Below are 27,917 nucleotides of genomic sequence, written 5' to 3' on the forward strand. Positions count from 1 at the left end.
TCCATCTTTTGGTCACTCACATGGCCTGTAGAATATTACGAGTCTCTGTGGCTACACACAAAAGCTGAACAAAGGCAATGTATATCCTTTATTACATAGTAATGTATCTGTAAGCCCATGTAAAGAACCATAGCATCACCAGCATGGAGACTTTTTTTCATATTAAGGATCCTACCTTACAAATGTGATATTTACATAATATATACATTACATTAGTGACAGAAAGTAACCAAGTCAAACAAAATAATAATTAAAAACCTTTTTATAATCTGCCATTGTAAAAGGATTGTTTTCATTAATGCATAAATTATAATCCAGTATTTTTTCTGAATTGTGCATAATGTTTATACTTTTGGCACTTAGTATTTTACTTATATATTATTATATACTTATTTAAGCATAATATATTTATACTAAAATTTAAATGCAGGACATTTTTACTACAAGAGATCCACAGTGTATTAATACTCGAGTACTTCACTACTGATATACACACACTTCATTAAAATGTAGGTGCATGGGTACATTTTACTACAATTCATTCCTTAAAAGTATGTTGATTAATGTGCAGTTAAGTACACTAATAATATTGTTAATGATAAAATATTGTAGTTTTAATACTGTTAATATCAATTTTAATGAACAATTATTAATATTACTTCAATAATGGAGAATATCACGACTTAATTTTCTTGTGGTTTTCACATAACCAACATTGTTTCCTCGTGATAATTTTTGCTGTGTATTCGGCATGTTCTAGAGGCAGGATCATGGATAATAACCATAACCATTGTGGCAGCGGCACGCGCCCGTGTATTATCCATGATGCTGCATCTAGAACATTCCTCGTGATCAGTAAAACATTTCCTGTGTTTTCAGCAAATTAGAATGCTCTATGCAGCATCATAGATAATAAACATGATCATTTATGCAGCTGGAGAAAACTTTAGTTATGATGAGATCACGAGAAAATTAATTCATGATCACGACAAGACAACTCGTTATATCGCGATCAGGAGAAAATAAAAACGAAAAACGGATCATTCAAGGACTTCTAGGACTTCCGTACTTTTAGCTCCTTTCCCTAAAATATTATATCGCGCAGTCTTAATTGAAGGCCCGCCCCTTCTCCGCACGTGCGCTGCTGAGTGTGCAGAATTGAGTGAGTGGAGCAGAGGTCTGGACAAGTTCAACAGGAGACTTTACCTACTGCGTGCTCATCATAATACAGCTGAGACTTTCACCTTAAAGAGAAGAGTTCACACCATTTATTCACTTTTTTATAACTCATTATTAGTGCGCAGGTGTGGCCTTGGGAAAGTTTTTATTTATTAATTATTTATAATTTTATCCTCTGACCTCATCCTCAAAATAATGAGCATTTTGATATTAATTTGACATGATATTAATTAAGAATTGTTTAGTGCTGTGTAACATTGTTTTAAATTCAGTTTTAATGGCCAAATTGTTTTCCAGTGTTAATTGGGTGAAACTAGACAGTTAATCCTACACTGAAATCAGTTTCATATTTCTGTAGGCCAGGATGTTGCTTATTTGGCCACTGGGAAGTTTAGTGTGGGAGAGGGAAACAGTAGAATGGCTTAGTGTGGGGGAGGGGAACAGTAGAATGGCTTAGTGTGGGGGAGGGGAACAGCAGTTCACTGGGAAGTTTAGTGTGGGGAGGAACAGCAGTCCACTGGGAAGAAGTTGGTGTAGTTTAGTGTGGGGAGGGAACAGTAGAATGGCTTAGTGTGGGGAGGGAACAGCAGTTCACTGGGAAGTTTAGTGTGGGGAGGAACAGCAGTCCACTGGGAAGAAGTTGGTGTAGTTTAGTGTGGGGGAGGGGAACAGTAGAATGGCTTAGTGTGGGGGAGGGGAACAGCAGTCCACTGGGAAGAAGTTGGTGTAGTTTAGTGTGGGGAGGAACAGTAGAATGGTTTAGTGTGGGGAGGGAACAGCAGTCCACTGGGAAGAAGTTGGTGTAGTTTAGTGTGGGGAGGAACAGTAGAATGGCTTAGTGTGGGGGAGGGGAACAGCAGTCCACTGGGAAGAAGTTGGTGTAGTTTAGTGTGGGGGAGGGGAACAGTAGACGCTGTGCTGCAGTACAGAGACTCATGAAGCTCACTACAGAATTGCAACAGGAAGTGTAAGAAAAATCAGAATCGAAAAGAGAATAATAACTAAGAGTGAACTTGAACTGTATGTGGGGGACTTTTGTGTTTGCTTCTTCATGAGCAAATACAGAATATATCAGGATGTCATTTAATTTGTTTCTCTCTAAACTCATAGGCTTAAATAATAAAAATAATAATATATAAAATGTTATTGTAAAATAACTTTGTAAATATCTGAATAGTGAAAGTGATGTAGTACTGTACAGTTTGCTAATTGTAGCCTGTGACTGGAGTTATTTAGTTTAAACTAAAACATTTTTCAATCTTCTCTTTAGTGTTCAGGCAGCGATGGAAGGAAAGTCAGCACAGGTATGTGCTCTCAGTAAATCTCTCAGTAGTCTTTAGTAACTAATTAAGGAGCAGTTTTTCAAATGAAACAACACTGTGATAATAATAATATAAATAAATTCATATCCTGGAATCATTATAAGACTGAGAGAACAGTTTATTATTAGAACCAGTGTGATTCTTAGTGATAAATCTTCAGTAAAATCTGAATGTTTGGTGTTAGATGACTGCTCATGGCTGTTAGATCAGCCACATTGACGTAGGCTACAGTAGAGAAACTGCTTCAGGTTGTGTAGATAATAGAAGGTATAGAAGGTGAACACTTGACTATTCACTAATATGCATTAATTAATGCTCAACTAATGTACAAATAAAATCTAATTACAGCAGTGACAGAAGTTTCTCATTGTTATAAAGGCATGATCTCTGTACCCGATCTCTGTACCCGATCTCTGTACCCGATCTCTGTACCCGATCTCTGTACCCGATCTCTGTACCCGATCTCTGTACCCGATCTCTGTACCCGATCTCTGTACCCGATCTCTGTACCCGATCTCTGTACCCGATCTCTGTACCCGATCTCTGTACCCGATCTCTGTACCCGATCTCTGTACCCGATCTCTGTACCCGATCTCTGTACCCGATCTCTGTACCCGATCTCTGTACCCGATCTCTGTACCCGATCTCTGTACCCGATCTCTGTACCCGATCTCTGTACCCGATCTCTGTACCCGATCTCTGTACCCGATCTCTGTACCCGATCTCTGTACCCGATCTCTGTACCCGATCTCTGTACCCGATCTCTGTACCCGATCTCTGTACCCGATCTCTGTACCCGATCTCTGTACCCGATCTCTGTACCCGATCTCTGTACCCGATCTCTGTACCCGATCTCTGTACCCGATCTCTGTACCCGATCTCTGTACCCGATCTCTGTACCCGATCTCTGTACCCGATCTCTGTACCCGATCTCTGTACCCGATCTCTGTACCCGATCTCTGTACCCGATCTCTGTACCCGATCTCTGTACCCGATCTCTGTACCCGATCTCTGTACCCGATCTCTGTACCCGATCTCTGTACCCGATCTCTGTACCCGATCTCTGTACCCGATCTCTGTACCCGATCTCTGTACCCGATCTCTGTACCCGATCTCTGTACCCGATCTCTGTACCCGATCTCTGTACCCGATCTCTGTACCCGATCTCTGTACCCGATCTCTGTACCCGATCTCTGTACCCGATCTCTGTACCCGATCTCTGTACCCGATCTCTGTACCCGATCTCTGTACCCGATCTCTGTACCCGATCTCTGTACCCGATCTCTGTACCCGATCTCTGTACCCGATCTCTGTACCCGATCTCTGTACCCGATCTCTGTACCCGATCTCTGTACCCGATCTCTGTACCCGATCTCTGTACCCGATCTCTGTACCCGATCTCTGTACCCGATCTCTGTACCCGATCTCTGTACCCGATCTCTGTACCCGATCTCTGTACCCGATCTCTGTACCCGATCTCTGTACCCGATCTCTGTACCCGATCTCTGTACCCGATCTCTGTACCCGATCTCTGTACCCGATCTCTGTACCCGATCTCTGTACCCGATCTCTGTACCCGATCTCTGTACCCGATCTCTGTACCCGATCTCTGTACCCGATCTCTGTACCCGATCTCTGTACCCGATCTCTGTACCCGATCTCTGTACCCGATCTCTGTACCCGATCTCTGTACCCGATCTCTGTACCCGATCTCTGTACCCGATCTCTGTACCCGATCTCTGTACCCGATCTCTGTACCCGATCTCTGTACCCGATCTCTGTACCCGATCTCTGTACCCGATCTCTGTACCCGATCTCTGTACCCGATCTCTGTACCCGATCTCTGTACCCGATCTCTGTACCCGATCTCTGTACCCGATCTCTGTACCCGATCTCTGTACCCGATCTCTGTACCCGATCTCTGTACCCGATCTCTGTACCCGATCTCTGTACCCGATCTCTGTACCCGATCTCTGTACCCGATCTCTGTACCCGATCTCTGTACCCGATCTCTGTACCCGATCTCTGTACCCGATCTCTGTACCCGATCTCTGTACCCGATCTCTGTACCCGATCTCTGTACCCGATCTCTGTACCCGATCTCTGTACCCGATCTCTGTACCCGATCTCTGTACCCGATCTCTGTACCCGATCTCTGTACCCGATCTCTGTACCCGATCTCTGTACCCGATCTCTGTACCCGATCTCTGTACCCGATCTCTGTACCCGATCTCTGTACCCGATCTCTGTACCCGATCTCTGTACCCGATCTCTGTACCCGATCTCTGTACCCGATCTCTGTACCCGATCTCTGTACCCGATCTCTGTACCCGATCTCTGTACCCGATCTCTGTACCCGATCTCTGTACCCGATCTCTGTACCCGATCTCTGTACCCGATCTCTGTACCCGATCTCTGTACCCGATCTCTGTACCCGATCTCTGTACCCGATCTCTGTACCCGATCTCTGTACCCGATCTCTGTACCCGATCTCTGTACCCGATCTCTGTACCCGATCTCTGTACCCGATCTCTGTACCCGATCTCTGTACCCGATCTCTGTACCCGATCTCTGTACCCGATCTCTGTACCCGATCTCTGTACCCGATCTCTGTACCCGATCTCTGTACCCGATCTCTGTACCCGATCTCTGTACCCGATCTCTGTACCCGATCTCTGTACCCGATCTCTGTACCCGATCTCTGTACCCGATCTCTGTACCCGATCTCTGTACCCGATCTCTGTACCCGATCTCTGTACCCGATCTCTGTACCCGATCTCTGTACCCGATCTCTGTACCCGATCTCTGTACCCGATCTCTGTACCCGATCTCTGTACCCGATCTCTGTACCCGATCTCTGTACCCGATCTCTGTACCCGATCTCTGTACCCGATCTCTGTACCCGATCTCTGTACCCGATCTCTGTACCCGATCTCTGTACCCGATCTCTGTACCCGATCTCTGTACCCGATCTCTGTACCCGATCTCTGTACCCGATCTCTGTACCCGATCTCTGTACCCGATCTCTGTACCCGATCTCTGTACCCGATCTCTGTACCCGATCTCTGTACCCGATCTCTGTACCCGATCTCTGTACCCGATCTCTGTACCCGATCTCTGTACCCGATCTCTGTACCCGATCTCTGTACCCGATCTCTGTACCCGATCTCTGTACCCGATCTCTGTACCCGATCTCTGTACCCGATCTCTGTACCCGATCTCTGTACCCGATCTCTGTACCCGATCTCTGTACCCGATCTCTGTACCCGATCTCTGTACCCGATCTCTGTACCCGATCTCTGTACCCGATCTCTGTACCCGATCTCTGTACCCGATCTCTGTACCCGATCTCTGTACCCGATCTCTGTACCCGATCTCTGTACCCGATCTCTGTACCCGATCTCTGTACCCGATCTCTGTACCCGATCTCTGTACCCGATCTCTGTACCCGATCTCTGTACCCGATCTCTGTACCCGATCTCTGTACCCGATCTCTGTACCCGATCTCTGTACCCGATCTCTGTACCCGATCTCTGTACCCGATCTCTGTACCCGATCTCTGTACCCGATCTCTGTACCCGATCTCTGTACCCGATCTCTGTACCCGATCTCTGTACCCGATCTCTGTACCCGATCTCTGTACCCGATCTCTGTACCCGATCTCTGTACCCGATCTTTACCATTTCAAGAGTTACTTTTGAACACATTTACAAAAATGTGTTATTAACATTAACATAAATTATCCTTATTTCATGTTAAGGGAGTTAATGAATAAACCTTATTTATTGTAAAGTGTTACCAAAAGTCCATGTAGACATTTGGAGAGTGTACAATAACTACACAAGCACAGCTTTTCCCTTCAGTCTGTGGAATACATCCTCTCTTTCTCTAGATGAGGCAGACCAGACTTCACTTCAGATGACAGAAAACAATCTTATCTTCTGCTCTGAAAAGTCTGTCAGTCAGTGTGGTGTGTGGTATTATAGTTTACACAATACTGTAGTTAACTGTTTAAACAACACAATAAACTCTCCCACTAGAGCACTAGTACTTTATAAATAATAATTAACTCAGTATTGTGCATTATTTTACACTACACTGCAGTTCTACAGACTTTGACTTTACAATAAGAATTAGTTAATGTTAGTTAGTTACATTAACATGAATGAAAAATGAACAATGGAATATATTAATAAATCATGTAATAAATGTAGTTAGTTAATGAAAATATAGTTGTTCATGTTAATTTACAGTGTATTACTAATGTTAACATCCACACTTCTGATTTTAATAATGCATTAGTAAATACTGACTTAAACATTAACTGAGAATGAAAGATTCATGATAGCCAAAGTATTTAGCTCATGTTAACTAGTGAACCTTATTGTAAAGTGTTAGTTACTGTGAACTCTTAGTATCAGGAGATCAGATGCACATCTTCATAATGATGATGGTAGTGTCTCTTTAATGATCTCACAATCATTAATTTATTTACAGTCTGATGATATTCATGAGGAGTCAGATAAAGATTCCCCTGAATCAGAAGTCTTGAGCCTCTATGTCAGGATCTCCCAGGGACACTGCGCACACTTCCGGTTTCGCGGTGAGCACTTCCGGGTCGGCGGCCATCTTGATGATTCTTCTTGCCACCCTGCCTGTTCCTGATCTCTGTACCCGATCTCTGTACCCTGTTCTGCACTGCCTCTGCCCTGGTTTGAACTCTGACCTGTTATTGGTTTGTGATTGTGCTCTGCCCTTCTTTGTTCTGTGTGCCAGTTTATGGATTTTTTGGACTGTTTTTTGGATTAGTTTTTTGTCTTCTCTGCATCGCCCTGTTTGCCTGTGTTTCCGAACCTGGACTGTTTTTGGACTTAATTGATGCACACAGATACACAGAATTGTGCTGCACAGACTACAGTATGTGTACAGCAGTTCTCTGAAAAGAGATTATCAAGACACAGCACATGCTGACAGGAAAGTCCCAGTGATGCACAATATGAATGCTGTCTCCTATACATTTGGCCAGCTATACACACACACACACACAAACGTATATAGGGTTGCACGGGTAAATGGGGAGGGTTGCGTAAGGAAGGGCGTCCTTCCAAATCAAATATCTGGATCACAAAAGAGAAATTGATCGATCGAGGCCCTGGTTACCAACGACCCCCACAGGTATCGTTAGCCTACAGGGTACCGGTGGAAATTGGGCTACTGTTGGCCAAAGGAGGAGAAGAAGAGCAGGAAGACGTCTACAGAGACAGCAGGGAAAGGAGAAGTGGAGGAGAGTGGAGGTTCAGGTGGGAACTTTTACAGAACTTGTACAGATTGTACCAGGATCAACTACTAAGCATTTAGTGTTGCTGCTTATGATGCTGGATGAATGGTGTTTTAAATTTAAGTCACAAATGTAGATTTACAACTTGTTTCCTTATGTTTACTAAATAAATCAAAATTGAAGTTAAAGTTTCAGGAGCCTCTTTAACACTGTACCAGCGTTGTTAACGGAAACTTGTACGAGTCCCAAATGACTCGATGTTGAAGTGCACTTTGTAGGGTGATCAGGAAAGGCAGGGTTTTTGTAGTGCACTAGTGTATGAACTAAATATGTGTTATTTATCTACATTTCTCTGTAAAAGGATTTTATTTTGTGTAGTGTCTCGTACACTATGTTTAGTGCACTACATAGTGTTGTGTAGGAGAATATTTGGGTTTATTTGAGGTAGAAATGAAAGAAAATGTGTAAATACTGCTGTGTTGAAGTGTGTGTGTGTGACTGATTTTCAGGTAAAGTCTGAACTGAGTTCTCTGAAGTGCACTAATCCAGGCTCACTCTGGCCTCGTCTCAAATCACACTGATTCAAACACACTCCGGTCTTGTCTCAAATCACTCTGATCCAGTCTCGCGGCCACAGACAGACACGTGGCACATATCGTCTCCACTGTAGCTACAACATGTCCATTGTCCACCTCTTCCTTAGATGTAACAGACTTAGAGATATGTTCAGTACACTGTGAAGTTGGACAGGGCATTTAGTGCAGATACTCACAGAGAAGCTGATTATCTGTGGAGAGACAATCTGCACAGTTAATGTTATAATAGGCCGAGCTGAACTAGCTACCTGCTTATGAGAAAAATAAACTGATAGTCAGGGGAACACTGAATCCAGAACAGCGCATTAGAACTCTTTTGAAGGCCGGACTGAAGATTGAGTTTGTGCATTGCAGGATGACACACAGAGTGCAGGAGTTCTGTAAGGTCTGGGGGCAAGAGGGGGTTCTGTGTACTGCACCTGCATCATCAAAATTAGCATTTTTTACACAAGTGTAGATTTTCTGGACTGTGATTGGTCAGATCAGCACATTTTGGTGGGAAATCGTGAAAACGAGTGCAAATCTGAAAGAATAATAGCAGCTTCAGTCAACTGTACAATGTTTTTACAAAAAAGGAATAAAAACAGTAACTTCGGATCAGAAAGACTTGGAAAAGGAGGCAAAACAAATGTAGAAGAGATTCTTCAACACTGAAAAAGAACATAATGAAGATACATTTTGATAGAATCTGCTCAAGAGAAGGTTAATATCGTGAATATTCTCGACAAAACTCGTTACAACATAATTCAACGCTGAACTACTTAAATAAACGTATCCTTCTCAGGTTGTGTCGTCAGGTGGATCGGAGCGGGTCTCCTGTTTGTTCTAGATCTGGTCTGGTGACACCTTTCCTATTCTTGACGTTATTGGTGCTTGAAGGGCAGGTGCGACTTAAGCACCTAAACGGCGCCCTTCTCCCACCTCACGAGGTCCAGCGACACCAGAGTTCCTATGTGAAGTGTTCTCACTTTCCCCGTCTCCCATCAACCCCTGTTCCGGGTCTGGCACTCGTTTGCTCTGGCTGGCGTGAATCCACGTGGCTCTCTCTGCGACATTCACAGCAGTCTGCGTTGTCAGGAGCACCTGGAAAGGTCTCAGACACCGTTTGGTGTTCCGGCTCTTTCTTCTGAAGTACTTCACCGCTTCACTTCACCCCGTCTCCCGATTTCAGGTTATGTAGAGGCGTCTGCTCCGGTCCAGGAAGCGTCTCCTTCACCTGTTTGTGGGCGACAGACAAAACAGAGGACGGTCTGATTTCAGTGGATATTGAGGTTTGCACTTGTGGTAATCAGATTTTGGCGTGATATGAACCAGTGATCTTTAATTAAACCCACATCATGTTTCCTTTGTGCCCACAATTCCTAAGGAACTGTCTGTAACCGTGAGCCATCAATTAACATGTTGGTAAAAACACGGTGTAATGAACGACACATTTGGTAGAATAATTCCTATCTAGCGGGATCATTTCCACGACCCCCTCGTAACTGGAACAATCCAGTTTAAGGAGATTGTGTAAGTGTTTGATCTTTAAAAACTGTTTGATCCTCATCATGTGAAAATGTTACAGTTTAATGAAGTACTATTGTGTAAACTGTTTGTTAACTTCGGGACCGTCGCACTGGATCTGTTCTGGTGGGACTCACGAGCATCAGGTGTACAAACAGTTCACTCGTGACCTACGTGACCTCTGTACCGGTCTATAACAGTAAAGTCTTAACACAGTAACATTTATCGAAATAATCACCACACACACACACACACACACACACACACACACACACACACACACACACACACACTCACTCCCCCACTGGGATGTTTAAAAAGCACATACCAATCTTATAGTCAGGTCCACAAACTTTTGTCCATAGAGTGTATTTAACATTAGCATGTCAGGATACTGTACTGGGTGAACCCCCCTTCACATACTGTAGTCATGACAACAGGTTCTTTTACAACTATGTCATGTGATCATCAATGCAGCAGTTAAAACAAGTTGAAACTGATTCTCTCTATAGAGTCTGTAAACACAATGATCATCACTGCAATGCCGCTAGCGCCGTTAGCATCGCGTGCTAGCTGCTTTCTAACTGTACAACGAGCTGCCAAGAGCTTAAAAGACTAAAACAAACAAACCAAACTGATCCATGAGCTCAGAGAGAAGCATTTAAATAGCAATAATAACTTACCTTTCGATCAACAGCAGCTTCCCACAGATCCACATGTCTTCTCATGTGCAGAATCTACTTCCGGTCCAAACAGGAAATGAACGCGACGCTTCACTACATCTCTAATGAAGCATATGAATAAACGTATGAACGGGTTTATAAAAGAAAATAAAAATACAAATCTGTAATTTACTGTCACGAGTTAATGTGTGATTATGTTTACATTAATAGCTAAAATGCTAGCGAGCTAACACTGTTTAAATCACGTTTCTCTATTAAACAGATTATTATTAAGTTATTTTGAAACTTTATTATAAGATATTAAAAAATATGTTTACTTCAGGATCACTATTTACATCACTATTTGATACATTACAGTAAATTATTCCTAAATTATTACTATTTACTCGCCGACGAGTAAATCTTGTTTTTGCGCTTTCCCACGTTTCTTCTTCTTCTTGTGGTGTTTTATGGCGGTTTGGCAGACCAACGGAAAGGTGCATTACCGCCACCTACTGATCTGGAGTGTGGAGCGAACACAGAATAAGAGGGGGGAAAAAACACAAGGGAAATTAAATACCCATTTCCAACATTCTCCTGTATCTGGAAGAGATGTCTTCCTTTAGTCCCACTATTCCAGATTTCCTGCCATCTTTTACATACTTCAGATGAAATCACTGCCTTGAATTTAGCTCAAATTAGCTCAATTTTACTCAAAGCTTCCTTAATGTCTATCTGAGAATGATTCAGCACTTTCTTTGCTAGCAGGTCCACCGTTTCATTTCCATCCACACCAACATGAGCAGGTACCCAAAGAAAATGTACCTCCACCCTCAGCTGCCTAGCTCTAAACAGACTCTGAAAGATTTCTAATATTAAGTCTTGCCTTGATTCAGATTTTCCACTTCTTAAACTAGAGAGAGCTGCCACTGAGTCACTACAAATCACCGTTCTTTCTGGTTGGACTTCTTCTATCCACTGTAGGGCTAGTATGATAGCTAAAAGTTCAGAGGCAAAAACTGACACTTGATCTGAAAGTCTTTTTGCAATCTTTGTTTCAAGAGCAGGGATAAATACTGCTGCTGCAGTCCTTTCAGATTCTGGATCCTTAGAACCGTCCATAAATACCTGTAGTGCATCGTAATACTCTTGTGTAATGTACTGCTGAACTTTTACTTCAATTGGCATATTTGTCCCCGGATTACTCAATATTTTCTTAACTTGTAAATCTATCCTTCCTTACTATTCAACCAAAGCTTGTTATTTCCCTGTACTCATATTCCCAACATTCACTCAAAATCAGTCTAACTGGGTGATTTTCCAGATGAACCTTTACACCATACCAGTACCTTAATTTCTGAATATGTGTTCTAAAGTTTAATTTAGAATCCATCCACATTCCCAAAAACCTTACTACCTTTACTTGTTCCAACTTATGCCCGTACATTTCAATATTCAAGCTTGAGTATCCTTCTTCTTCTTCTTCTTCTTCTTCTTGTGGTGTTTTATGGCGGTTTGGCAGACCAACGGAAAGGTGCATTACCGCCACCTACTGATCTGGAGTGTGGAGCGAACACAGAATAAGGGGGAACCATTTCCATGATTTCCATCCACACCAACATGAGCAGGTACCCAAAGAAAATGTACCTCCACCCTCAGCTGCCTAGCTCTAAACAGACTCTGAAAGATTTCTAATATTAAGTCTTGCCTTGATTCAGATTTTCCACTTCTTAAACTAGAGAGAGCTGCCACTGAGTCACTACAAATCACCGTTCTTTCTGGTTGGACTTCTTCTATCCACTGTAGGGCTAGTATGATTGCTAAAAGTTCAGAGGCAAAAACTGACACTTGATCTGAAAGTCTTTTTGCAATCTTTGTTTCAAGAGCAGGGATAAATACTGCTGCTGCAGTCCTTTCAGATTCTGGATCCTTAGAACCGTCCATAAATACCTGTAGTGCATCGTAATACTCTCGTGTAATGTACTGCTGAACTTTTACTTCAATTGGCATATTTGTCCCCGGATTACTCAATATTTTCTTAACTTGTAAATCTATCCTTCCTTACTATTCAACCAAAGCTTGTTATTTCCCTGTACTCATATTCCCAACATTCACTCAAAATCAGTCTAACTGGATGATTTTCCAGATGAACCTTTACACCATACCAGTACCTTAATTTCTGAATATGTGTTCTAAAGTTTAATTTAGAATCCATCCACATTCCCAAAAACCTTACTACCTTTACTTGTTCCAACTTATGCCTGTACATTTCAATATTCAAGCTTGGAGTATCCTTCTTCTTCGAAAAACACACCACAGAAAAACCGAAAGCCCCAATTATTCCCCAATTCTCCACCTCGTTTACTGCTTTGTGAATTTTATTTTCTACAGATAGAACATTTCGCCCCCTTTTCCATAGTGCTCCATTGTCAGTGTATAATGACCTTCCTATTCCATTATCTACAGTATGATATAGGTCATTAATCATTAGATTAAAAGAATAGGGCTCTCACACTTCCCTGGGGAGTTCCATTCTCAATTGGAAGGATCTGAGATAACGCGGTCTCTACTCTTTCTTCAATCGTTCTTCCAAATAAGAAACTCTTAATCCAGTTATACATCCTTCCTTCAATTTTCAAGCTTTCCAGGTTCATCAGCAGCACTTCTTTCCACAGCATATCATAGACTTTTCCTACGTCAAAAAAACATGCAGAGCTAATTCAGCGTTAATTTTCAATTTGTGTCAGTATGCACACGCGCGGAGCCGAACCTAAATCTTCTTATTTCTCTTTAATGTTGGGTTGCGAACTTACTAGGAGGATGATCTGAGCAGCGTTGGTGTAGGAGACCAGGAGAACCCATGCAAGGAATCCAAAAAGTGTTTTGTTGGTTGGCACTATTGATGACTATTGATGTGCAGGTTGGTATTTTATTTTATTGCTTTTATTTATTTGATGATTTTTTTTTAAAGAAGCTAATTATTTCAAATTCTTTATTGTTTAAAAAGGTTAACATGTGTGTTTTTTTCAGTTAAAAAATATAAAAAATGGGAACTTTCTTTACTGGACCAATGGCAGTAAGTTTGTAGAATTTCAGATTTGAGTTCTGTGTAATTTTTTAAACATTATATTGTATTATATTTAATTAGATTTTTGGAGATTGTAGGAATTGTTACTGAATAAAATATAAACCACAAAAACCTAAATTATTAACTTTTTGTTTACTGGGACATGGGCAAATACCACATTTTAATTTATAATAATTTAGGGGGAAAAACAAACATATAATGTTATTATTTGACATTAATAACTTCGCTTTAACCTTCATATGATTAACTGTCTTTAATTGTAATAAAAACACTGACCTAATGATTACAAGAATAATCTGTAAATATTAGATATCATTCTATGTAAAAATATAAATTACATTTGTATAGAATTACGCTAATTTCTTTTAAAAACATTTCTATAATATCAAAATACAATACATTTTTGATAACTTTAATGACAGAATCTTAAAATACAGAAAATATCTGTAAAACAACAGCCATTTTGTTGTCAATTGAAAAAAAGGGACATTTCTATAAAAAAAAAAATAGACATTTGACAGTAAAAAAAACTTTTTATTTTAACAGTGCAGTGGCTTCCACTGTGTTATAACACCTCTAACAGTTTACTGTGGAATATTTAGTAGTGAAGAAAATTTCACGACTGAACTTATGGCACAGGTGGCATCCTGTCACGGTACCACGCTGGAATGTGTTGAAAAAAGCACCCCCTAAACATACATGTAACAGTTTCATTATTCTTTAGATGAATGCCAACGTAAATAAAAGAATCTCTCTGTATGATCACAACAAGCACACAAATGGCAGCTCACTGTAGACAGTTCCAGTAACTCCTGAGAGGTTTTTTGGGATGGACTCTACTCAAATGAATGTGTAAAGCATTCCATGTCTTAAAGGAACACAGACAATTTGTGCGTAGGCGAGGGTAGCATTGCCTGTGACGGTGCTCTAATCTAATATGTTTTAGTAGCTCATATCTACTAGATACGACTACACTACCTGCCTTACACTTCCACATCCTGATCCTGAGGAATAATTCTTCCTCCTGGCCCCTTACTAAAATCTCATAGACATTAGTGTTTTAAAAAATAAAATAAAAAGAAACATTTCAATTATAAATCTAAATGTAGTAAATGATGCCAAAGCCTGTAATGACTGATGCAGATGGACTTCAGACAGGTGCAGGGTGAAGGCACACTTGCAGCTGGACAGTTATTGCAGCAGACAATTATTATTAGTAATAATACATTATTATTATTATTTTTATTTTATTGTTACATTTATACAACCAATATAATTTTAATATGGAAGTGTACACACTGCTACCAGCTGTTAGACATGTCCTCTGATGGTACTGAACTTGATCTCATCTGGTGTTTATTCACAATGTACCAACTCACCTGCACTAATGCACAGCCCAGTACTACACTGTAACATAACCACATAACTAGTATGTACTAACAAATTGACAAGGTATTTGGTGACTATTCTAATTATAGCTATTCTATTTCTGATTTATTTATTATATTTGTGTATATAGTTCAGCCTCTGTGTGTTGATTCTTTTACCATAAGTCTAATCTTTCCTTATGTTTACTTTTATCAATTCCTGTAACACTTTATTTCCCCCTTTCCTTATTTTTATCATGTAAATCATTATGGCTATCATACTCTGGCTTTACAGCTGGTGAACTTTTACATTCTGTGTATTATCAACAAAAAAGAATAAGACATTGAGTTAAATGGCTGTGATTTTCCCGAAGCGTGAGAGTTTGAATGTGTTATGTTATTTTGACATGAGTAAATCTATTAAAAGCTAAGTAGTTGACCTTATAGAAAATCCTAAATTATTTATTCACGTTTATTTTAGTAAACATAAAATGATATTGTACGGAATCTGTTACATTTAAATTTAACAAACAGCAGAATTCATTTTTTTGAGTGTACTGTTCCATCAGGTTGGTCAATGCCACTGATTTGTTTTTTTTTTTAGATCTTTGACGAGGGAGACCATGACTAAATCTTGACCAAAATATTTGAAATCCTGTTCTTTACAAAGAAGAACAAGCTGCATATGATCAGTGTTTGACCTGTTTTGAGGCAAAATGTCTTCAAGAGTAAGATACACTGCAAGCATCTTGTGTTTTCTCTTGTCAGAGTCAAGTGGATTTACTACTTTAAATGCATCCTGATATAAAACGAAACCAAGTGATAAGACCTCTGTCTTGAACAAGATATTCTCCCTAATATTAGTGCCAGTACTTACATTACTATTGTAATATTAAACACATCCACTGCCACAAATCTGGTTTATTAGGAAAGATAAGACTCCACTGAACAACATACCATAAAGCATTTTGCTAAAACCAAACAATAGTGCTGTATTTAGATGTTTATTCTTTTGTTACACAGAACTTTGGCTGGTGTCTGTGTATATATTATGGAATAACTTTTGCATAAAAATAGCATCTTGCTGGTAAAAAACAAACATGGCTGGTAGAATATAGTGTTACAAAACAAATGAGACCACCAACACACTAAATAAAAAACAATTACAGTGGAACCCGGTTATGTCGATGTCCTAGGGGTCGCCAAAAGCATCGAGGTTACCGATGATCGAGATAAACGAAAATCAAAATGGCGGCAATATATTAACGTGCTTGAAATGTCTTTATGTACATGATGTGCGTTAATAAATGAGAATGTGCATGCACGTGTTTTTGAAGGGTTTTTTACACAAAAAAAAAAGGGTTTTTTTGCTCCCAGCCTTTTCCAGGTGTGAAATAGCCTGATTTAGGAGGAAGATGACTGTGTCTTCCACTCTTATGCCAGGTTGGTAGGCAAACTGAAGTGGATCCATTGATGGGCTCACCAGAGGTCGGAGATGAGTGAGCACCAGCCTCTCCAATGTTTTCATCAGATGCGAGGTCAGCGCTACTGGTCGATAGTCTCCGAAGTCTTTTGGACGCGGCGTCTTTGGAACAGGCACCACGCAGGATGTTTTCCATATCTGTGGCACCTTTCCCAGCTTCAGGCTCAGGTCAAACATGTACAGCAATATGCCGCACAGCTGGTCTGCACAGGTCTTAAGTAGCCTGGAGCTGATGCCGTCTGGGCCTGCAGCCTTCCTCGCTTTGATCTTCCTGAGCTCCATTCTCACCTGGGCTTCTGTAAGGGGCAGTGTGTATTGGATGGAGTGTTGACTGGAGGGAATCGGCAGGGGGGGAAGTTAGGTGTGTTGTGTATTGTCTGTGAGCTGATAGCAGTGCAGAGAGAGGTGGGGCTGGAGCTGCTTGCTGTGGAAGCAGAGAGGGGGGATTGCAGCAGGGGGACTGGATGGGGGCAGGAGGGTAGCTGATCAAATCTGTTAAAGAATAGATTGAGATCATTCACCCACTTCTGGTCACCCACAGCCTGAGAGCTTGGCTCCTTATGACCAGTGATGGTTTTGAGCCCCTTCCACACACCGCTGACATTGTTCTGCTGCAGCTGATCCTCCATCTTCCTCCTGTAGCATGCTTTTCCTTCCCTGATCTTCTTTCTCAGTTCTCTCTGGACAGTTTTCAGCTCTTCCTTGTTTCCTGATTTAAACACCCTCTTCTTCTCTTTAAGGAGAGTCTTTATATCAGGGTTAATCCATGGTTTGTTGTTGGGAAAACACCGTACAGTCCTGGTGGGTACAGTATTCTCCACACAGAAGTTAATGTAGTCCGTAATACAGTCTGTTAGACTGTCAATATCCTCCCCATGTGGACTGCACAATTCCTCCCACATAGTTGTTTCAAAACAGTCTTTCAGAGCCTCATCGGTCTCATCAGACCATGTCGTCACTGTGCGGGAGGTAGCTGGTTGCCTGCATACAAGGGGTTTGTACACAGGTAGGAGATGAACCAGGTTGTGATCCGATCTTCCCAAGGGGGGGAGAGGTGATGAAGCATAGGCCTCCTTTGAGTTTGCATAAAATAAGTCCAGTGTTTTATTGTCTCTGGTGTGGCATGAAACATACTGAGTGAATGTGGGCAGAGTGGTGGATGGAGGGGCATGATTAAAATCTCCAGAGATAATGAGAAGGGCATTTGGGCTCTGTGTTAACAGTCTGTTAACAACAGAATGCAGGACATCGCATGCCGATTCACCGTCAGCAGAGGGGAGAATATATGCCGCTATTGTGAGAACATGCAAGAATTCCATCGGCAGATAGTACGGCCTCATGTTAGCGTCTAAAAGCTCAATATCCTTACAGCAGATCTGCTCTTTAATAGTGATGTGTCCAGTTTTACACCATCTATTATTCACAAACACTGCCAGTCCTCCTCCCTTTCTCTTACCGCTCTCCATCGTTCTGTCCACACACAGTAAATCAAATTCATCCGGAGCCACGGTTGTATCCGGTGTTAGCTTGGTTAGCCATGACTCAGTGAACAGCATGATGCTACATTACCGGAATTCCCTCTGATGCCGGGTAAGAGCCGCTAGCTCGTCCATCTTGTTGAGTAAAGATCTTACATTTTCCATGACGATGGACGGGAGAGTTGGTCTGTAACGTCTCCTTTTAGTCTGACACAAAGCTCCAGCACGGTTCCCCCGTCTTCTCCTTCTTAGCTCGCGGGGAATATCCGTTTTTTCTTCTAGAAGTATCGGCATGTTGCGGAATGCTAACATCTGATCCCTGGTGTAAACAATAGGACCATGGCTGTGAACAAAGTTCAAAGAAGCAGGAAAAGTAGAGCAAACTTTGTGACTTTGTTAATGTCCATCGTGCAGTTGGCAATTTTCACGCGTACACTCAAAAATGAAAAAAACACAAAGTGCCGGAACACTATAAAATAAATAAATAAAAGCACAAACTTAACGGGAGCTGCTGCAACAGGCTGCCACTTGGGCAGCGCCTAACATTCATGGCGGTCTGTGTAATTGCGTATACGTATCCCGCTACGTACCCTTCTTCTCGGATTCCACATTCTCTCAACAGCTGCGCTTTCACCCCGGATTATCCCGATCCTGCTGTTTTCCATGTTCACACTGTCTGCACCACGTTTATCCATTGCTGCCCAGCGCTGCGCTTTCCATAGCGCGGATCCGTGGATTCTCTACACGAATTGTCTCTGCTTTCACAGAACTTCGTGGACCGCGCTCCCGGAGCGCACCACTGGATATTACTGCTTCACTACAAGTATTGGTGGATTATCTCCTGAGTATTCTCAAACTTTGTTTGCGTTTACTTCGGCTTCCTCATCCTTATTCGCATTACAGGTTATCCCGATCCGCATGACCAATCAAACTAATTGTGTAAAAAACCTCCAAAAACACGTGCATGCACATTCTCATTTAATAACGCACATCATGTACATAAAGAAATTTTAAGCACGTTAATATATTGCCCCTATATTGGTTTTCGTTGGTCTCGATAATCAGTTATCTCGACGCTTTTTGGCGTCCTCTAGGCCGGTGACATAACCGGGTGTCACTGTATTTGCACATTTTCTTGTCTTTGCTGCTGTAAACAAAAATGTTCCCACTGTTGGACAAATAAAGGTATATCTTGTTTTAACTTATCCTGAGTTACACTATTAACATGATCATCAACACTGAAATATTTTAGGTAAAGTAAATCGAATCACAAGGTGACACTCTGAAACATATCTACACTTTTGATAGAAGACTGTCAGGGTAACATGGTGTAGTGATTATAAAAAAAACTCTAACAGGTCAATATCTAACATTACCAAAGATGCTGAATTTTCTGCAGAACGGTAACTTTATTTTTACGATTATTTTAGTTTTTACAAAGAATTAAAAATCGAACAGAAATTAAACAATAACTCAACTTCATTGTCTGCACTGTTGTCTGATGTGTGTGTGTGTGTGTACGCACATCAGTGTCTCAGTTTTCTGTACCTTAACCCATTACGATCCACTACTAATTCTTAATTGCCCATACCTTCCTTGTCCCTGAACTGAAGCATCCAAAAAAATGCAGCTGTTTTATATGCTTGTCTCTGCAATGTCCCTTCAAATCTACCCTCCTCCTGTGGCTCATCCCCTGGCTCCTTCTCTGGCTCATCCTCTATGTCCTGTAGTACTGACTCTCCTAGTAAGCGCTGTGAGGCGATTGATGTCCGTCTGCGGTTGGAGCCATTACGCAGCATAGATTTGAGTGTTGAAGCAAAGTAAATGAAGCTACCATCTATAGAACTGCTGAACAAAACAGATTTCTCCACTTCCTTCTCACCTGAGGGCAGTAGAATGGTGCGGTTACAGGGAGGAGAGGTGGAGGAGTTCAGGTACCTGTGGTCAACAATGTAAAGTAATGGAGAGCATGTTAGGGAGGTAAAGAAAAGAGTGCAGGCAGGGTGGAGTGGGTGGAGAAGAGTGACAGGAGTGATTTGTGATAGTAGGGTATCTGCAAGAATGAAAGGAAAAGTTTATATAGGACTGTGGTGAGACCTGCGATGTTGTATGGATTAGAGACAGTGGCATTGAGTAAAAGACAGGAGGTGGAGCTGGAGGTAGCAGAGCTGAAGATGTTGAGGTTTTTGTTGGGAGTGACGAGGATGGACAAGATTAGAAATGAGTTTATTAGAGGGACAGCACATGTAGGATGTTTTGGTGACAAGGTGAGGAGGCGAGATTGAGATGGTTTGGACATGTGCAGAGGAGGGACATGAGGTATATTTCGGTAGGAGAATGCTGAGGATGGAGCCACCAGGTAGGAGGAAAAGAGGAAGGCCATGGAGAAGGTTCATGGATTTGGTGAGGGAAGACATGCAGGTAGTTGGTGTGAAAGAGGCAGATGTAAAGGACAGGTGGGGTATGGAGATGGATGATCCGCTGTGGAGACCCCTAATGGGAGCAGCTGAAAGAAGAAGAAGGAGGAGTGGACAATATGTCTCTAAAGGTACTGCTGGGAAGTTAGTATGGGCAATCGAGAACTCAAGAATTGTTATTTAAATATTTAAAAAATACAGGAACCATAGATAGAATTTAGGTTTTAATTTCCTTTTCGCTTTTTTTCTCCCCCCCCTCTTCTTTCCTCTCTGTGTTCGCTCCACACTCCAAATCAGTAGGTGGCGGTAATTCACCTTTTCGTTGGTCTGCCAAACCGCCATAAAACACCACAAGAATAAGTAGGAAAGCTTATATGTGATTGGTGGAGCGATCAGCGGGAGTTTGAGTTTCCGTGTTAGTAGCAGATCGTGACAATAATGGAGGTGACGCAGTTCAACCGGTGAGTGAAACACAGCGCGAGATCATTACGGAGTTAGGGTCATACACACACACACTCCAAACCATTAATACATCAGAATACACACACACACACACACACACACACTCTCCAAACCATTAATACATCAGAATACACACACACATACACGAAGCATAAATACGTCGGGAAATATTTAGGGCCCGAGCACCGATATTTAAATTTTTTTTAATTGCTCGAAAACATGAAAATCGGTACACACATGTAATACACTAATACCTACAAAAAAGTATCTTGGTACAAAATCCGAAACCACACAGTAAGTCGGGTATTTTTAATTTTATGAGCAAATTTGGTACGAATAATCTAAAGGCCTTTGCAATGTTAAATTGCGAAGATCTAGAGTTTTCGTCGACCATGGACAATGTCCATGGTGGTCTGACAAATTTCGGTGATTCGCCATGAAAATGTCCAATCTGCCCCAAACTTCACATGATTTGATAAGACTCCTGATCTGACCAGATCAACATTCCATATTTAGTTAGAAGTGTGGCACTTTGAAATTAATGTGCCATAATTCTCCAGTCTTCACTCGCTTACATGCACCACGCCCCACTGTTCAATGTTTACCTCAGGCCAACGGGTGGCGGTGAGCCCGGCGAGGGCCCGCACATCGCTGCTTGCAGCTTTAATTAGGGCCCGAGCACCAAAGGTGCGTAGGACCCTATTGTAATTGTGTCGTTTCCTTATTAGGGCCTGAGCATTGAAGGTGCGAAGCCCTATTGTTTAAGCTCAAATGTATTATTTTAAGGGCTCGAGCACCGAGGAGCAGGCCAGAATGGCCTGCATCGAAAGGTGTGAAGCCCTATTGTTTTTGCTCGGATTTATTATTTGTCACTTTTTTCTTCTTTTTTTTTTTTCCCAACACATTGGCCATTTGGGGTCCCTTAACATGCTCGAAAAATCTTGAAATTTAGGACACACGTCAGAGTCGTGCGCCACTAGGCTAGGGCAAAGGCTGGAATACGGGCGTGGCAGAGGGGCTCTGTAGCGCCTCCTGTAATGCAAAAACAAACATTGGTGCACAGATCGGCCAATTATGTACGCACATGCACGAGAGTTGGTACGCATATAGATCTCATCGACCCGAACAACTTTCGCCCTCAAAAATATGAGCTACGCTCAACAGGAAGTTGCCCATTGTGGATTGTTTTATAAGTGCATGCGGTAAACTTTTAAATACTCCTTCTAGAAAATTCATGCGATCGACATCAAACGTGGCGAACATGATGCCGAGACATTGGACTTGCTAAATTGCGAAGGGATTTTTGATATTTTGAGCGGTGCTGCCATGGCGAGGCGACAAATTTCTGGCAAATTCAGAGAGACAGGAAGTGTCTAATATCTAAAGCAAAAAATGTCTTATTGGGATGACACTTCTTATATGTTCCGCCAAGGATTCCGATCGCATCGATGTGCCTTTTGTAAATCTCAGACATAGCACCACCAACAGGTGCCAGGAAATGTCTCAGTCACAAAAGGTGGATTTTTTGACAGTTGCATGTGGTGAACGTTTAAATACTCCTCCTAGGATATTCATGCGATTGAGACCAAACGTAATCAACATGATGCCGAGACATTGTAGATGATAAATTGCGAAGGGATTTTTGATATCTCAAACGCTGTTCCCATGGCAACGCGTCAAACTTTACTTTTATTTCAGGTATAATTAGGGTTCTTGGCGTGCATAAAATAACACAAACACACGACTGCCAACACACATCAGCGTTGACGGACATTAAGCGTGGGCTAAAGCTCAGACATGGGCGTGGCCCTGTAGCGCCCCCTTTTGTCTAAAATGTGCAATTAGTTTTACCTACAATCCTGAAACTTGGTTAATACATTGCTCTCATCAAAACAAACAGCTTGTAAATATACAGTCATTAGCTCCGCCCAACAGGAAGTCCGGCATTTTGGATTTTATGCTGATTTTTTGACATTTGAATGCCCTGAACTTTTAAATACTCCTCCTAGGGGATTCATGCGATTGACAGCAAACATGGAGAACATGATGTCGAGACATTGTAGATGCTAAATTGCAAACGGATTTTTGAAATCGTGAATCATCTGTTGCCATGGCGACATGACAAATTTATGGCGAAATCAGAGAAACAGGAAGCGTCTTACATCTAAAGCAAAAAATGTCTTATTGTGATTACACGTGGGGTGTATGTTCGGCCAAGGATTCCGATCGCATTGATGTGCCTATTGTGAGTCCCAGGCATAGCACCACCAGCAGAAGCCAGGAAGTATGACAGTCATAAAGGTGGATATTTTGACAGTTGCATGCGGGAAACTTTTAAATACTCGTTCTATGGGATTCATACCATTGTCACCAGACTTGGTGAACATGATGTTGAGACATTGCCGATGCTAAATTGTGAACAGAGTTTTGATATATTGAACGCTGTTCCCATGGCTATGTGTCCAATGCTCTTAGTATGCTTAGATTAACTTGAAATTGTGGACAAAAAGGTCAGACAAAAGCGTGTCTCTTTAGTGGCTCACTAGTGCCCCCGTTTGTCTAAAATGTGGGATTTGTTTTACCTACATTCCTAATGTCAGGGATCCACCTGCCACGCCCCCTTTGGTGGCTCTCTATGCCTCCGCTCTCCCTAGAGCTCCAGGTTTAATCACGCACACCTGGAGCTCATCATCACTCATGCCTCCACTCTCAATGGAGCTCCAGGCATAATCACGCTCACCTGGGGTTCATCATCACTCCACCCCGCTTCTATATAAGCTCCTCTTCCACTCTCAATCCCCGTTCGTTATTGAATGTGTTGGACACTACGTACTGGTTGTATGGGTTGTTTGTTTTGTGCTGTGGTCTATGTCTTCCGTTCCGTTCTGTCCGGACTCCACAATCCCGTACCGGCCGCGCTTCACCTCCCCGCGCATCTCGGGTCAGCTAGCGCACCTCGGACTCTCTCAACATAAGGACTGCTGTGTGCTTGTGCTTGTGTGTGTGTGTGCGCGCGTGTGCGCGTCTGTGTGTGTGTGCTCGTGTGTCTCTCTCTCCCTCACACTTGTATTAAAACTCGAGCGAGCTGTACTCCGGCTTCCGCCTTCTGTTTTTGCTCGCACCCTGACACCCCAAATGGGTCAGTAATGACAAAATAGTCCACCGATATTTACACACTTGATGCACTTGCCCACCGTGCATTGTTTTCTGGGAAGATTACATTTTTGGTAGGTTGTTTTATGAATAAGCTTTGACAATACTGTAACTATACCCAAGCATGGAAATAAAGTACTTGCAAATTGAAATTTGGACATTTTTACAAAGCATGATATAATAATTTGTTAAGAAATAAGTTATGTTTGTAATATCAGAAGTGTTTTCCCGATTAATTTGTCCCTAGCAGCATACAATACAGACTCTTGTCTCAGGTATGCTTCAATATGGATTCTCAAGATGTTGCAAAAGCAGAGGGTGTGCATGGCCTGATGTTTTTTTTCTGAAGACTAGGGCACAGTTTACTGTCTCAGATCAAATGAGAGAATCAAAGAAGAACCAGCACAAAAATAAGAACAGTGCTTAACCATGTCAATAACATAATACAATAGTGTTCGGTTTTAAGCGATAGCACACTGGGGCTCATTCATTAAGCATGTGTACACAAACATCTGTGTGAGATGTGCAAACAGATGTTTTCACAAACAAATAGTGATTCAACACAAACTTTCCTATCAAAATTCAATAAAAACTAAAACCACTCGTACGTAATAATCACATAGGCTATAATCAAATACTAGGCTATAATGTTTATAATAATGTTAATATATATAATATTTCTATGATTATATTTCATATTATAATATAATATTTTCTGTATTATATATTATTATACATTATATTACACAATATTATAGCCTACTAGATCTACTGTCTGTTTTATTTTAGATACAGATGCGGATCTCTGTCATATATTACTTAAATGGCATATATTTGTTACCGCATCCAATACTTCTTTAATGTTACTCCGGTCGGTGGACAGCACTGGCTGAATACAAAAAAATTTACAATTATTAGCGAATGAGACCCATTGTATTGAAATATAAACTCAAATTGTAACAGGAAGGCAGTGCAGAGCACTTTACAATGAAGATATACTAAAATATTTCCTTGTGCCAACAGTCTGTATGATGCAATTTGTATCAACTTCATCCTTAGAAAACACAGAATGAATTACAGGAATACAGTCAAATGTTCTGTCTCACAACACTAGGTATGTTATTTTCTTTGCTGAAATAAACTTTTATCAACATTTTTACACTTAGTTATATGGTGTTTTATTTACTTTTGTGTGAAGTCTATAATAACACATTTTAGTATTATCGTAAATAATAACAAGCAAGTACACTGCAGGGACTTGAACCCCATCCAGGTGGTTGACCTGGAGTACCATTACCAGTGCATTTTTGCTTTTTGTTATCATTTATATTATAGGGAAAGCAAAAAGTTGTATTAGCAACAGCATGTTTTAATAAGGTATGCACAGTACTCACAATAACTGTTCTGTTCTGTTACTCTACAAAATCCAATATTTTGTTCTATAGCAGAACACATTGCAAGAATAAGCTAAATGGTTACAGATGTGTTTACTATGCCAAGATCATGCTGTTGCAATGCAAGAAAAAGAAACCTTTTGTAGGAAACTATTTTAAATCCTAATGGTTTTATAAACCTGAAGCAGAATGTACATGATTATTTTGTTAATGTAAATTTAATAATATTAAAATAACAGTAGATCATTTAGATAAGTGTTTTCTTATGGTCCTTGTCTCCATCACCAAGTAACCAGAATTGTGTATGTAAAAAGCTAATAATATTTTAACAAGTAGAATAATTTACATGATTATTGAGCTACAGATTTGTAATAAGTACATTTCCAGTGTTTAAGCAGATAATGACATTGTATAAATCTGTTACTGCCTTAACAGGAATCCTACAAGATAAAAGTTCTATATTTTCCCATGGTCCTTGTCTCTATCACCAAATAAGTATATACTACATCAAATGGTACACCTTTCATGTCAAGTCAAATACTTCAACAGAGAATCAGAGACCATTTGAATTGAAAGTTTAAATGAGCAGAAAAGTCCCTCGTGTGTGCACTGGCACAATATCTGTGTGTACTGAGAAATTTGTCATACGTTTTATGTACACATGGTCAATTAATGTTCCTTTTTCTGTTGTAGGTTCCTTAACATGTTGAATAAAACCCCTATCTGCCATAAAAGAGCACACAGAATTAGACTTTAATGCATCATTATTAAAGTCTCCCACAAGCACAATGTTATTTGAAATTGAAGGCAGCTGATCAATTAACCTGCCCAGATTTTCTTTAAAACTACACAAAGGGTATGTTTGTGGTCTATAAATAACACCAAGCTAAATATCATTTTCAGGAAAATTTGTCAACAGGCATTCTAAATTAAGATTTGGAATTGTTATAATAGTGTGTGGCACTCCACATGTTGTATAAACTCCAACTCCACCGTGTTGTTGTAGTTTCAAATCATTGAAAGGAGGACATTTACTTGTGTATGCAACACAACGAGGAATACCCACAAAGTTGTAGTTTTCTAAATGTACACTTTCAGGCAGATAGTGTTCTGGCAGCCATGTTTCAGTTACAGCAATACATGTTGAATAGACACATTTAAATCCTCTTTATGGCAACGCAAACTCTGTACATTCAGAGTATAAACACAGAAAAGTATCTTGTACTGTCACCAATGATTCATCATGTGCCATGAAAGATGGCATTTCTTGACGAGCTTCACAAATCTGATCATTACAGAAAATGGCCTTTTCACTAAAGTCTTTAATTGTTAACCCTGACAAACTCCTTACCCGGCTCAAAGCTACATAAGCCTGACCAGGTGCAAACACTTTACACTAACGACAGCAGTATCAACAGTTAAACCCTGAACTTTATGTACTGTTACATAAAATGTAAATACTGCCCATGCTAGCTTTAAAGTAACTTTTCTGGCAAACATGTGTTATGAACCTTTACATGATGACCAGCTATTAATTCTATTTTGCCTGTTTATTTACTCCGTGCATAATCTTCTGCCTCCATCGTTTCAATTTCCGCCACATTTTTATCACCTGCTTCAAGTTGTGCATATGAACTTGATCATTTGTAGCATAAATGTGTAAAGATCCATTATCTTCCTCAACCTTGTCACAACTTGATAATATGATTAAATCATCTTTGTTTAGTGCAGTTGTTTTGCTTCTTTGCCTTAACCTGTTTAACATTTCAGCAAAATTACTGTCCTTTTGTCTAACAACCTCTGAGTTCAACAACACTAAAACAACTCCATAAACTCATTTCAGGTACGTCCACATACACTGGTTTTCCCTTCACAGGAGGCAATTGGAAAAAAGTCCAACAGCAATTACACTCACATTACCAAAAGCAGACAAATCTCCACTCTGTTTCATTTGACATAATCTTCCATGTATATATGCCAATAATTTATGATCAACCATAGATATTTCATCTATGATTAGAATTTAATTTGTCCTCACCCAACGGTGTTGTCAGGGTGCGAGCGAAACAGAAGGCAGAAGCCGGAGTACAGCTCGCTTGGGCTTTATTGCACGTGTGAGGGAGAGAGAGAGATACGAGCATACACACACACACAGACGCGCATACGCGCACACACACACAAGCACAAGCACACGGCAGTCCTACGGTTGAGAGAGATAGTCCGAGTATCGCACTGGGAGAAGCGTAGCTGACCCGAGATGCACAGGGAGGGGAAGCGCAGCCGGTACGGGATTCTGTAGTCCGGATGAAACAAACGAAGGAAGTCCGGTATGTAAACCGGAACGCCAAAACATGCAGTACGGGAAGTCCAACATCAACAATAACGAACGGGGTTAGGGAGTGAAAGAGAGCTTATATAGAAGCGGGTTGAGTGATGATGAACCCCAGGTGGCGTGATTAAACCTGGGGTTTCAGAGAGAGTGGAGGCATGAGTGATGATGAGCTCCAGGTGTGCCTCGTTAAACCTGGAGCT

At 41.2% G+C, this 27,917-nt stretch overlaps 1 long non-coding RNA gene across 2 annotated transcripts; it reads right to left on the reverse strand.

The window, feature by feature from the left end:
- Positions 1-6,943: 6,943 nt before the first annotated feature.
- LOC124376878 lies at positions 6,944-11,068 on the reverse strand. Of its 2 annotated transcripts, XR_006923944.1 has the most exons (3): positions 10,944-11,045; positions 10,565-10,665; positions 6,944-9,591 (listed from the first exon to the last, which is right to left on the reverse strand). It is a non-coding gene; the product is annotated as an uncharacterized LOC124376878 (long non-coding RNA). The 2 variants fall into 2 exon arrangements; XR_006923943.1 differs by having other exon boundaries at positions 10,565-11,068.
- Between the last annotated feature and the right edge of the window lie 16,849 nt (positions 11,069-27,917).

This window comes from Silurus meridionalis, chromosome 23 (assembly GCF_014805685.1).
Source record: "Silurus meridionalis isolate SWU-2019-XX chromosome 23, ASM1480568v1, whole genome shotgun sequence".
NCBI classification, from domain to species: Eukaryota; Metazoa; Chordata; class Actinopteri; order Siluriformes; family Siluridae; genus Silurus; species Silurus meridionalis.